Genomic DNA, 12,228 nt, shown 5'->3' with positions numbered 1-12,228 from the left:
TACGATTATCACCCCCATTTTACAGGTAAGGAAACTGAGACAAACAGAGGTTAAGGGACTTACCTAGGGTCAGTTAGTAAATATGTGAGGCCGGATTCTGTGACTCTTAACCTGCAGTATGGTCTTGATTGTAAGAATCTCGATGAATATGAATTTATTATTTTAATGTGAAAGTAGGGCTTAAGGAGGTTAGCAAAAATATGTGTATTTCCTATGTAATTGTGTGTGAAGGAGGAAGAGGGGAAGAAAGAGGGAGAGAGGGAGGAGGGAGGGAAGGAGAGAGAGAGAGAGAGAGAGAGAGAGAGAGAGAGAGAGAGAGAGAGAGAGAGAATAGAGTTAAGAATCAAGAAATTTTTAAAAGTCAAAAATAGGTTCCCATCAACTGGAGAATGGCTAAAGCAATTGTGACTCTTAAATCTAATGGAATATTACTGTACCAAATAGCACAATACATACAGAGAATTTAGAAAAGAATGGGAGACTGGGATTCAGGTAGAGTGAAATTTACAGAACCTAGGGAAACACATACATACATACATACATACATACATACATACATATATAAAATCTCTGTGTATGTACACATATGTGTGTGTATATATACCATACACACACACACACACACACACACACATAAAATGACTATGTAAACCAACAACAGAAAACTTCATACTGTACAACTATAATGAATAACTGATCCTCGAGAATAATTGCCAAAAATAAACCTCTCTCCCATCTTTGAAGAGATGGAGTTATAATGGTGAAATATTATATAAACATTATATGAGTTTTTTGAATTGGGTATGTTTAGGGAACTATTTTTTTCTTCTCTTTTTCCAAATTATTGTTACAGAGGATAGCTTAATAGGTAGAGGAGGAAAGAAAAACATATTCAGAAATGAAAGTGATGTTAAAACAGGGAATAACAAAAAATTTTTCAAAAAAAGAAAGCTGTCAGAAACCTAACATTATTGCATCACACATGCTTGTGTGTATACATATATATGTATATCTGTGTGTCTGTATATATGTATGTCTGTATATAAGTATATGTGTGTGCATGTATTGACAGAGAGAGTACACTCATTAAGCAATGTTCCCCTTATCTTCAGAACTAATTAGGGAATATAATACACAAAGGGGAGATGGGAAGTGGTAATAGGAGGAGAAAGCATACCTGTGTAGGGGCAGCTAATAAGAAGGAATCCTAAGAGAGATTGGAATTGAAGGTGAAGCATTATTGAGGCTCTTAATAAAATGGTCGTCCCAGAAAAAGTCACCAATGAGGAGAGGAGGGTCCCAGTGTGGTGGTTTCTCAGGGTGGCAATTTAGCAGGCAGTCTAGAGAAAGGTTAGATGTGAATGAAATACATCATGAAGAAAGTTAGTAGACCACACACACACATGCACATGCACACACATGCACACATAAGTGAAATGAATTTAACTATATCTTATTAGCAATAAAGAGCTAATGATTTATGTTTGTCATTTCTGAAATCAGGTCTCCCCAATTCATTTAGATCATTAATTTATTAGAACCAAGCTCGAAATCAATCTCAAATTAAATGAAAGAAAAAGGAATAGTCTTTGCCAAAAACTATAGCAACTCCAACCTGACCTGCTTAACCAAGTTGTGGACTCCCACTGTGAAGAATGGCCAAAAGCAAAAAACCTTCACTCTGATCATCACCATTTTTAAAGAAGATTTATTATGCAACACAGATTTTTAAGAGGCATTCAAAACTACTCAGTCTCTACTTTGGCCATCAAGCATTTAACTTTTTTTAAACTAAAAAACATATACACATATGTACATATATGCATATATATGCATGCATATATACAGATATGCACAGTCATATATGTATACATGTATGTATATATGTATGGTGGTGCTGTGGATAGAGTATTGGGCTTAGAATCAGGAAAACTCGTTTAATGAGTTCAAATCTGACCTCAGATACTTACTAGCTGTGTGACCCTGTACAATTCACGTAACCCTGCTTGCCTCAGTTCCTTAAAACTGAATAAAATACCATAAAAATAAGCTGGAGAAGGAAATGGCAAACTACTCTAGTATCTCTCTGCCAAGAAAACCCCAAATGAGATTGTGAAGTCGAGCATGACTGAAAGGACTTAATAATCCATTTGTTTCTCTATCTCTGTCTATATCTGTCTATCGATCCATCTATCCACAGATACAAATACTCTTCATAATATATATATATGGATATATATATATGTGTGTGTGTGTGTATGTATATATGTCTGTATGTGTGTATATACATATATACATATCCATACACACATGTGTACATATGTATCTATGTACATTTGCAGTTGAATCCAGATTTGTATTGAAAGAGATATGGTTAGATTGTGTGTGGGAAATGGTATAGTAATTTGAGTGATCTGAAGTTCCTTACTGCTTTTAAAAGTCCATCTTTTTAACACTAGTGTTTTCCCATTGATGGTATGTGACTACACAAAATTGAATGTGATTGCAGAATTAAAAAATATATAAGTAACTCAGAAGATAATGGAAAGATGTTTATAGTGGAGTTAGGTAGACTCTGCCACCTAACTAGTGAGGCATAAAATACATTATCAAAGACATATATTTGTTTTTTTTTTCCTTAAAAATTTTATTTTCCAAAATATATGTAAAAACAAATTTTGACATCAATTTTTAAAAAACTTTGTGTTCCAACTTCTCTTCCTCCCTCCCTTCCTACCCCCCCCCAAGAACTCAAGCAATTCAAAATAAGTTATACATGAGTAGTCATGGAAAACATTTCCACATTAGCTAGGTTTTTTTTTTTTTTTTTTAGTGAGGCAATTGGGGTTATGTGACTTGCCCAGGGTCACACAGCTAGTAAGTGTTAAGTGTCTGAGGCCGGATTTGAACTCAGGTACTCCTCCCTGACTCCAGGGCCAGTGCTCTATCCACTGCACCACCGAGCTGCCCCCATTAGCTAGGTTGTGAGAGAAAAGAGTTAAAAAACAAAACTTCAGATTAAGGAATTTTCAAATAAAAAAATTTTTCTAATTGTGTTTCCATCTGTTTTCAGATACCATCGGTTCTTTCTCTGTAGATGGGTTGCAATTTTCATAAGTCCTTCAGAGTTATATTGGATCATTGCCTTGCTGAAAATAACTACATGCTTCCCAGCAGATCATCTTACACTATTGCTGTTATTTTGTATACAGTACATTTCACTCTGCTTCAGTTCATGTAGGTCTTTCCAGGTTTTTCTGATAGTATCCTATTCATCATAACCTGTATATAGCACCTTAAACTTGACAAAGAATTTTCTTCATAATAGCCTAGCAAAGTAGGTTTTACCATTATAATCAATCATCATAACTATTTCCCTCCATCCTATTCCCTTCCCATGATATCTACTCTATTTTTTATCTTCTTTTAGCCTATTCCTCCTCAAAAGTGTTTTACTTCTGATTGTCCCCTCCCTGGCTCTGCACTCCCTTTTTTCACCCTTCCCTTCTTATCCTCTTCCCCTCCTACTTTCCTGTAGGGTTAAATAGATTACTCCTCCCAATTGGATGTGAATGTTATTCCTTCCTTGAGCCTACTCTGATGACATTAAGGTCTTTGAGCTAATTCTATGTTCTAAATTCTTCTTCCTCCCTCCCTCCTGAACCCTCTCTATGAAATCAAGCATTTCAATTTGCCATACTTGTGCAGTTATGCTGAACACCTTCACCTTCCTTGAAAGTGTTTTACTTTTTACTGCTCTCTCCCCCAAATCAGCCCTTCCCTCCTTCCCCTCTTCTCCACCTCCCAACCCCGCCAATCTCCCTCCCCTCCCACTGTCCCTGAGGGCAAAAATATATTACTATACCCACTTAAGTATGTATGTTATTCCCTCTTTGAGCCAATGATGATATTAAGGTTCACTCACTTCCCCACTCCCTCCTGCTCTTCCCCTCCCCTCCATAAGCTTTTTTCTTATTTCCTTCATGTGAACTACCTCTCCCCAGACCATCTCTCCCCTTACCTCTACCCCAGTCTATTCCTCCTACCCCTCAACCCTATTTTAAAGATGTCATTATGGGTTAGCTAGGTGGCCTGGACCCAGGAAGCCCCGAGTCCAAATTGGGCCCCAGACATAAGACCCCCCACCCTGTTTGCCCCACAAAGAACAAAACATAAATGCTTTACAGAGATCATCCCTTCATATTCAGTTCAGCCTTGTGTCTTCTGTGAATTTCTTGCTGAGAAAGTTCTTATGAGTTCGAAGTATTATCTTCTCAGGTAGGAATGTAAACAGTTTGATCTTTTACTATCCCTCATGAAGTCTTTTTCCTGTTTACCTTTCTTTGCAACTCCAGGGTCTTGTATTTGAAAGTCAAATTTTCTATTCAGTTCAGGTCTTTTCATCACAAATGCCTGAGAGTCCTCTTTTTCATTGAAGTCCCATTTTTTCCTCGGAAAGATTATAATCAGTTTTGCTGGGTACCTGATTCTTGGCTGTAGTCCCAGTTCCTTTGCCTTCTGGAATATCATATTCCATACCCTCCGATCCTTTAATGTAGATGCTGCTAGATCTTGTTTTAGCCTTATTGGAGCTCCACAGTATTTGAATTCCTTTTTTCTAGCTGCTTGTAATATTTTCTCCTTGACCTGGGAGCTCTGGAATTTGGCTATAATATTCCTGGAGATTTTCCTTTTGGGATCTCTTTCAGGAGGTGATCTGTGGATTCTTTCAATTTCTATTTTGCCTTCTGCTTCTAGAATATCAGGGCAATTTTCCCTGACAATCTCTTGGAAGATGCTAAGTTCTTATTTTGGTCATGGTTTTCAGGTAGTCCAATGACTTTTCAAATTATCTCTCCTGGAGCTATTTTCCAGGTCAGTTGTTTTTCCAAAGAGACATTACATATTGCCCTCTATTTTTTTATTCATTTGGATTTGATTTACTGTGTCTTGGTTTCTCATAAAGTTACTAGCTTCAATTTGTTCAGTCCTAGTTCTTAGGCAATAATTTTCATCAGACAGCTTTTTTTTTTTTTAATCTCCTTTTCCATTTGGCTTTTTAAGCTGTTGACTTTTTTCTCATAGCTCTCCTGCATTGCTCTCATTTCGCTTTCCATTCTTTCCTTGACTTCTCTAGGTCTTCCTTCTATCTCTCCTACTTTCTCTTCAAAGTTCCTTTTGAGAGCTTCCATGGCCTGAGGCCAATTCATATTTTTCTTAGAAGCTTTGGATGTAGGGGCCATGAGGTTGTTATCTTCTTCTGAGGGTGCACCTCGATCTTCCTTGTTGCTAAAGAAACATTCTATTGTTCTCAACTTTCTTTGCTTCCTCATCTTGCCATTTTTTACTTGACTTTTAGCTCCCTCTTACAGTGGGGACCTACTTGCAAGCTACACTGTGTCAAGCTTTAGAAGGTCCCAGGTTCGGTTTGAGGGAGGGAAGGTTTTTCTCTCACCTGGCCTGTTCTCTGGTCTGAAGGTAACCTGAAGCCAACTTGCTAGTTAACCAGCCAGCAGAGTGCTGTGGTGGTTTTTAGCTTTGAAGAGCTTGTGCCTTTCCCCGACCTGGGCCTCCTTCAGCTCAAGATTTCTTCCTGGTTCCCTGCTGGGGTAGGATATCTGAACTCTTCCTCAGGTCCCACAGACACCCCTGTGTTTTTCACCCCTTGGGCCAGCCATTCAGCCCTCTCACCTGATGGTAAGCTTAGTTCCAGAAGACACAGGTGCTGCAGCTTATTCAGAGGCTAGGGGTAAGTTCCCTTTGTGCAGCATATTTGGGGTCTGTGTTGGAGTGATGGGGGAAGGGGGGTTGGATTCTGCTCACAGCCCAGTACAGCCCCCTTTAATCTGGAAAATAATCTCAGTGTCTTTTTGTGGGTTTTGCCGCTCCAGGGCTTGTTTTATTGCTGTTTGCGGGATAATTGTGTCAGGAGCTCTGTGTGTTTAATGTATTTCCTCTGCCATCTTAGCTCTGTCTCCACTCAAAGACATATATTTGTGAAGAAAAATGAATGAGTTGATTATATGAGAGCATTTAACAATGGTGAAGGGAATCTTCACACTGATCAGGTCATAAATCCATTAAAATATAAAAATAGACATAAAATCCCTGTTGATAATGAAGTTTATTTACAATTTTTCAATATGAAAGGGATTTTTATTCAAATTTAAGAGGTGAACTAAATTTTATAGAAACTAATAAAAATATCTTCTAACCAATGGATCTGTAGCTTTCTCTTTCCTATAAAACAAAAACTTGTAGAAATCTGAATCATATTAATAAAAAAGTAATTTAATAAAATTAATTAGTAAGAACTTAGTATTAATAATGCTAATTACCATTATATTCTGCACTATATCTTTGAATACTAGTTAGCTAAATTCCAAAGGTTCATTATAAGATTTGCTGGAGGGTTTTAAATTCTTTTGTCCAGAGAACTCTCAAAAGTCATCTTCTTCCAAGTTATTGAAATGTTGGAGTGTCCATGGTAAAAGAATTGCAGATATTATTCAAAGAATATGGTCATTAGTAAAGTGAAGTTTCAAATTGTGAATTTAATAAATCATATTTTAAACAATCATTTAAAATGATAATTATATAGAAATAATCTCTACCATCTCATAAAATTGTACAAATAACTCCTATCCTACATATAACATCCTAGTCAATGACATTATCACTGAATTTTATTGATTATAGTACCTGTGTCAAAATCATTATGTGACGAAGTAGATAGAGCACCAGCCCTGGATTCAGGAGTACCTGAGTTCAAATCCGACCTCAGAAACTTAACACTTACTAGCTGTGTGACCCTGGGCAAGTCACTTAATTCCAATTGCCTCACCAAAAAAAAAAAATCATTATGTGATAATCATTCATCATTCATTACTATGTGAAATTACCTGAGTTGTAAATGAATGGGGGAGGGAGATTTATTAAACATTTTTGTTGTTGTTGATCAGTATGTGTCCAAGTCTACCTGACCACATGAATTTTTGTTCATGAGGTTTTCTTGGTAAAGATACTGGAGTGGTTTGCCCTTTCCTTCTTCAGTGTGTCCCCATTTTACAGATGAAGAATTGAGATAAATAGGTGTTAAGTGATTTACCTAGGGTCATGCAGCTAGTAAATGTCTGAGTTCATGTTTCAACTCATGTCTTCCTGATTCAAATCCTAGTGCTTTATCTTTTGCCCCATCTAGCTGCCCCATTATTAAGCATTTACTTATATGCAAAGTATTGAGGATACAAATGACAAAGCTAAGTTTCAAAGAACTTATTTATAGTCTAAGAGAAACAACACAGGAAAGGGTGCAGAGTGGGGCACTCTGCTCCTAGAAGTTATAAAATGGTGAGCAGGAGGCAATTTGGGAAATGGATTGACATGCCCCATATAGGAACAATGGCAGAACTAATTTGACCGTGTTAATGGTTCCAAAGACAAGAGAGCAGACCATTAGGGGATGGTCTTTCACATGTGCTACTAAAGAATTGTCAAAAGTTATAAAGGAGGTGGGAACTCAGAGGAGTGAATGAGGGAGTTATAATTAATATATTTTAATTTCTTAAATATTTTTGTTGTTTAGTCATTTCAATTGTGTCTGAATCTTCCTGGCCCAATTTGGGGTTTTCTTGGCAAAGATAGTGGAGTGGTTTGCCATTCCTTCTCTAGCTCATTTTACAGATGAGGAAACTGAGCCAGATAAGGCTAAGTGCTTTGCCCAGGGTCACACAGCTTTTAAGTGTCTGAGGCTAGATTTGAACTTAGGTCTTCTGATTTCAAACCTGGTACTCTATCCACTGGACCACCTAGATATTGTTACTAGCCCATAAAATGAGCTCATGCTAAACCTGAAATACTTCAAGAATTTAGTAACTTCAAGGAACAAAGAGATATATTTTAAGGTATTCAGAATAAGATAATAACAAGAAAACTCTGCCAGTTAATAGTCAACAAGCATTTATTAAGTGCTGAACGTTTTATTTATATACACAAATACACACACACACACACACACACACACCAGACAAAGTGCTAATTACTAGGGTTGCCAAAAAAAATACAAAACAAAGAAAAATGTAAAAATAGCCCTTGCCCTTAAGGAGTCACTATCTAATGGGGAGATAACAGGTAGACAACTATGTACAAACAAGAAATATACAGGATAAACTGGATGTAATTTCACAGGGAAGGAACGAGCCTTATGAGGAATCAGGAAAGGCTTCCTGCAGAAGACAGAATTTTAGCTTTGAAGGAATTGAGCTTTGAAGGAAGTCAGGGAAGTGAGGAGGCAGAGATGAAAAGAGAGAGTGAATTCCAAGCATGAGAGATAGTGAAAATGCATGGACTCAGGACATTGTGTGTCTTGGGTTGGGGAACAGCAAAGAAGCCAGTGTTACTGAATCATACAGTATGTGGAATGGAGTAAGATGTAAGAAGACTGGAAGAGGAGGAGTGGGCTAGGTTATTACAGACTTTAAAAGACACAGGATTTCATATTTGATGCTGGAGGTAATAGGGAATCACTAGAGGTGACTGAGTAGATGAGAGGAAGGATAATATCATAATATCTATGCTTTAGGAAGATCAATTTGACAGGTGAGTGGGCATAATGGAGAGAGATGAAGCAGTTAAACTAACCATAGGCAATTGTAATATTCCTAGTGTGAGAAATGTTGTGATGGTTGAATCAATAGGACTTGGCGATATATTAGATATGATGGTGAGAGAGTAAAGAGTGACTGAGTGACTTAGAGAATGGTAGTGCTTTCAACAGTAATAGAGAAGTTAAGAAAAGGGGAGGGTTTAGGGGGAAATATAATGAGTTCAGCTTTGAACATGTTGAGTTTAAGACGTCTATGGGATTTCAAGTTTGAGATGGCCAAGAATTGGAGATTCAAGACTGGATATAAAGAGTGGTTAGGACTAGATAAATCATCCTGAGAACCATTAGCACAGAGAAGATAATTGAGTGCATGAAAGCTGATGTAATAACCAAGCACAATAGTAAAGAAGAAAAGAAGACCCAGGTCAGACACCTTATGGACATCTACCATGAACAGGAATGACTACAGAGAGTGAAGGAGTAAGAGTATATTTCATATGTGTATATGTATATGCATATATATGCATATGTACATATACACACACATATACTTCTACACACAGACTATATACTATATAATACTTCCACAACTCCCTCTCTTCCAAAGAATCACTTGGAAGCAGAGTCAGTGGGTTAAATGAGATTCTGAATGCAGATATTAATCATTGTATTAAAGTCTATGAGAGAGAATTATAACCATATGCCAAACTTTGCTGTTTTGTTGCCAATCTTAAAAAGAAGAAGGAAATGTTTTATCATTAATCCTTCCTCCCTCACTAATCCTTTTAATTTCATGATATAATAGTTCACATTTTTAGAATCTTTTCAGTAATCTCTTGGGACTTTGTATCACTCATATCACCAGAAATCCAGATTCAATTAGCTTTTATTACTTTTTCCCCCTTTTCCTTACCGGCCTCCCTTCGTTTTCCTCTGGCATTATTAGAACCTCTGGCCCTCATTATTGTCTGGACTGACATAGGATAGCATTTTTAAGTCACCAGAATCTCTAGCTGTTTGCACTTATTGACTCAGAACAATTAATTTCTCTTCATGACCTGTCAACTTCTAGTTAGGTCACCATAACTCTGGATATAGTTTGAGGTGGGTCAGGTCTGTGATAAATCCAAAAGAAGTGTTGTATTGTTTTTATACACGTATGAGAGTTTGAAGGTCATTTATATCTTTTCAAATAGTGGCAGCAATATCAGCTAGTAAATCCAAAGACAAGTCTGTATGTTCTCACGTCAAGTTAATAAAACTGTAGAATTATTGCCAAAAATATGTATCTAAGTTGTTAGCAAACCACATTTGTGAAAAATAAATATCATTCCTGTTTATCTGAGCATGCAAGAGATCTAATTAGTGCCAGGATTGTAAAAGGAATAGCAGATGGCATTCACTTGCTTTTTAAGGAAAGTGTTTACTTTGCCTTTTGTTGGAAAATGAGGAAGAGCTCATGAGAATGCATTTCTAGAATCTCCTGATTCTTCTAATTTCTCAGCCTCTTTAAGGTTTGCAAATACTTTAACAGGAATGAAATCAAAACCCTCTGTTAGATTAGTGCTATTCCGATCACCATTTTTCCTACTTATATTGATAACTTTTATTTTTTTGTTCAGCTGTTTCAGTCATGTCCAATGCTTTTTGGACAATTTCTTGGCAAAGACGCTGGAGTGGTTTACCATTACGATTTCCATTTCCAGCTCATTTTTCAGATGAGGAAACTGAAGCAAATGAAGTTAAGTGACTTGCCCATGGTCACATAGATAGTAAGAGTCTGAGGCGGGATTTAAACTCAGGTCTTCCTAATTCCAGGCCTGGTACTTTAACCACTCAGCAATTCAAATCTCACCTCAGACACATTAGCTATGTGACCCTGGGCAAGTCACTTAATCCCAATTGTTTAAAACATACAGGGTTGGGTAGCTAGGTGGCACAGTGGATAAAGCACCAGCCCTGGATTCAGGAGGACCTGAGTTCAAATCTGGCCTCAGACACTTGACACTTACTAGTTGTGTGACCCTGGGCAAGTCATTTAACCCCAATTGCCTCACACACACACACACACACACACACACACACACACACACACACACACACACACACACACAAAACAACAAAAACAAAAACCCAAAAAACATACAGGGCCATTCCAATCTTCCTGGGGTGTGTGTGTGTGTGTGTGTGTGTGTGTGTGTGTGTGTGTGTGTGTGTGTGTGTGTGTGTGTGTGTATGTGTGGCTTTGAAGGAAAGAGGTTGGTGATGTCACCTACCCCTCCCTCACTTAAATCCATTTCATTTCAAGTCATGACATCACCCTGAAGTCATGATCCTCTTTGGACAACGAAGGGCAAACCAGAACAAGTAGCAATTCTCTCAACTCTGTGTTTCATTTTTTCCATCTCCATGCAATGCTTGAATCATATTCTTTTTCAAGAATCTTTAAAAATCCTTAATCCTTTAAGAATACTTTTCTGCTTTCAAGGTTTACTTCCTAGAACCTTTCCTGATTTTCTAGTTATTAGTGCTTTCTTCCTCCTAAAATGTACATTTATCTTCTCAATAGAATGAAAGCTCAAGGTTTTATTTTCATCTCTATATCCCCATCACTTGCATATCATTGGTACTTAGTAAATACTTGATTTAAATCTGCATTTGTAAAAAAAAAAAAGAATGGTGAAATAATTCATACTTTTACCTTTAGAGACTGCTAAGTATTTTTATTATGGATGAATGTTGGGGAGTGAAAAAGTATTTGTTAATCAATTAGTATGTTCCAAGACTGTGCTAAGGGTTTGAAATAAAATAGAAAAAACTGGAAAGTCCCTGCCTTCTGTCATCCTATTTGAAGGACATAATGCATAAGAGAAAGTTCAGGCTTGGAATTCCTAAGGGTCTGCAGTGCATGTCCTCAGGGTAAATCATAAATCCAGAAGGACATTAAGAGGCAGTGGCAGGGCTGATGGTAGTCCTCCATTTTTCCAGAAAGAGTAGAATGAAAGAGTCTCATTCCACCCAAGTCATGTGAACAGTCAGGAATCTAGTATGCATTCTGGGTGATCCCTACTTTGGAGAGAGGAAAAGGGTCACAGTAATGGGGAAATAGTGTCCCTGATGGTGGCAGGTCTTCCCAGTACTTGGTTTTAATTAATGTAACTAATGGCATTATTGTTTATCTGCACCTGACAGATAGATGAGGTGATATCTGCCTCTCTGTGTTTATTAGAGAATATGAACAATTCCTATGGTTGTTGATAGACTGCATTGCTTGTTTGGTTTTATTATTTTAAAAGAAATTTAAAACATTCCCATATAGAAAAACCTGAAAAGTACACAGAGAAAATCAGAAAGGAAAAATAGCCAAAGAGAGCTGTGGAGTAGAGCTCCAAGTTAAGGGGCAACAAAAAGGATAATCAAGAAAATAGTGAAGAGTTTGTGTGGCAAGGTTAACAGAATACTGTTGTAAGTAAACCAAATTCAATAGCTGCAAACATTTGTCCTTCTCACTTTTTAATTTCTTGTCAGGCTAATCTCTAGGTTTCTGAATTGCCTTCAGCCCTTAAATAACCTGGAACTTCTACTCAACATCTTTTTTCCTGAGTCATATTTTTTTTTAAATT

General features: G+C 37.2%; 1 protein-coding gene across 1 annotated transcript in view; it reads left to right on the top strand.

Moving 5' to 3' along the window:
• SYNE1 (spectrin repeat containing nuclear envelope protein 1) overlaps nt 1–12,228 on the top strand; it is a 583,464-nt gene that overhangs the window by 382,039 nt on the left and 189,197 nt on the right.

The sequence above is a fragment of the Dromiciops gliroides genome, chromosome 4 (assembly GCF_019393635.1).
Source record: "Dromiciops gliroides isolate mDroGli1 chromosome 4, mDroGli1.pri, whole genome shotgun sequence".
Classification (NCBI taxonomy): Eukaryota; Metazoa; Chordata; class Mammalia; order Microbiotheria; family Microbiotheriidae; genus Dromiciops; species Dromiciops gliroides.
This window is presented reverse-complemented; position numbering and strand designations above follow the sequence as displayed.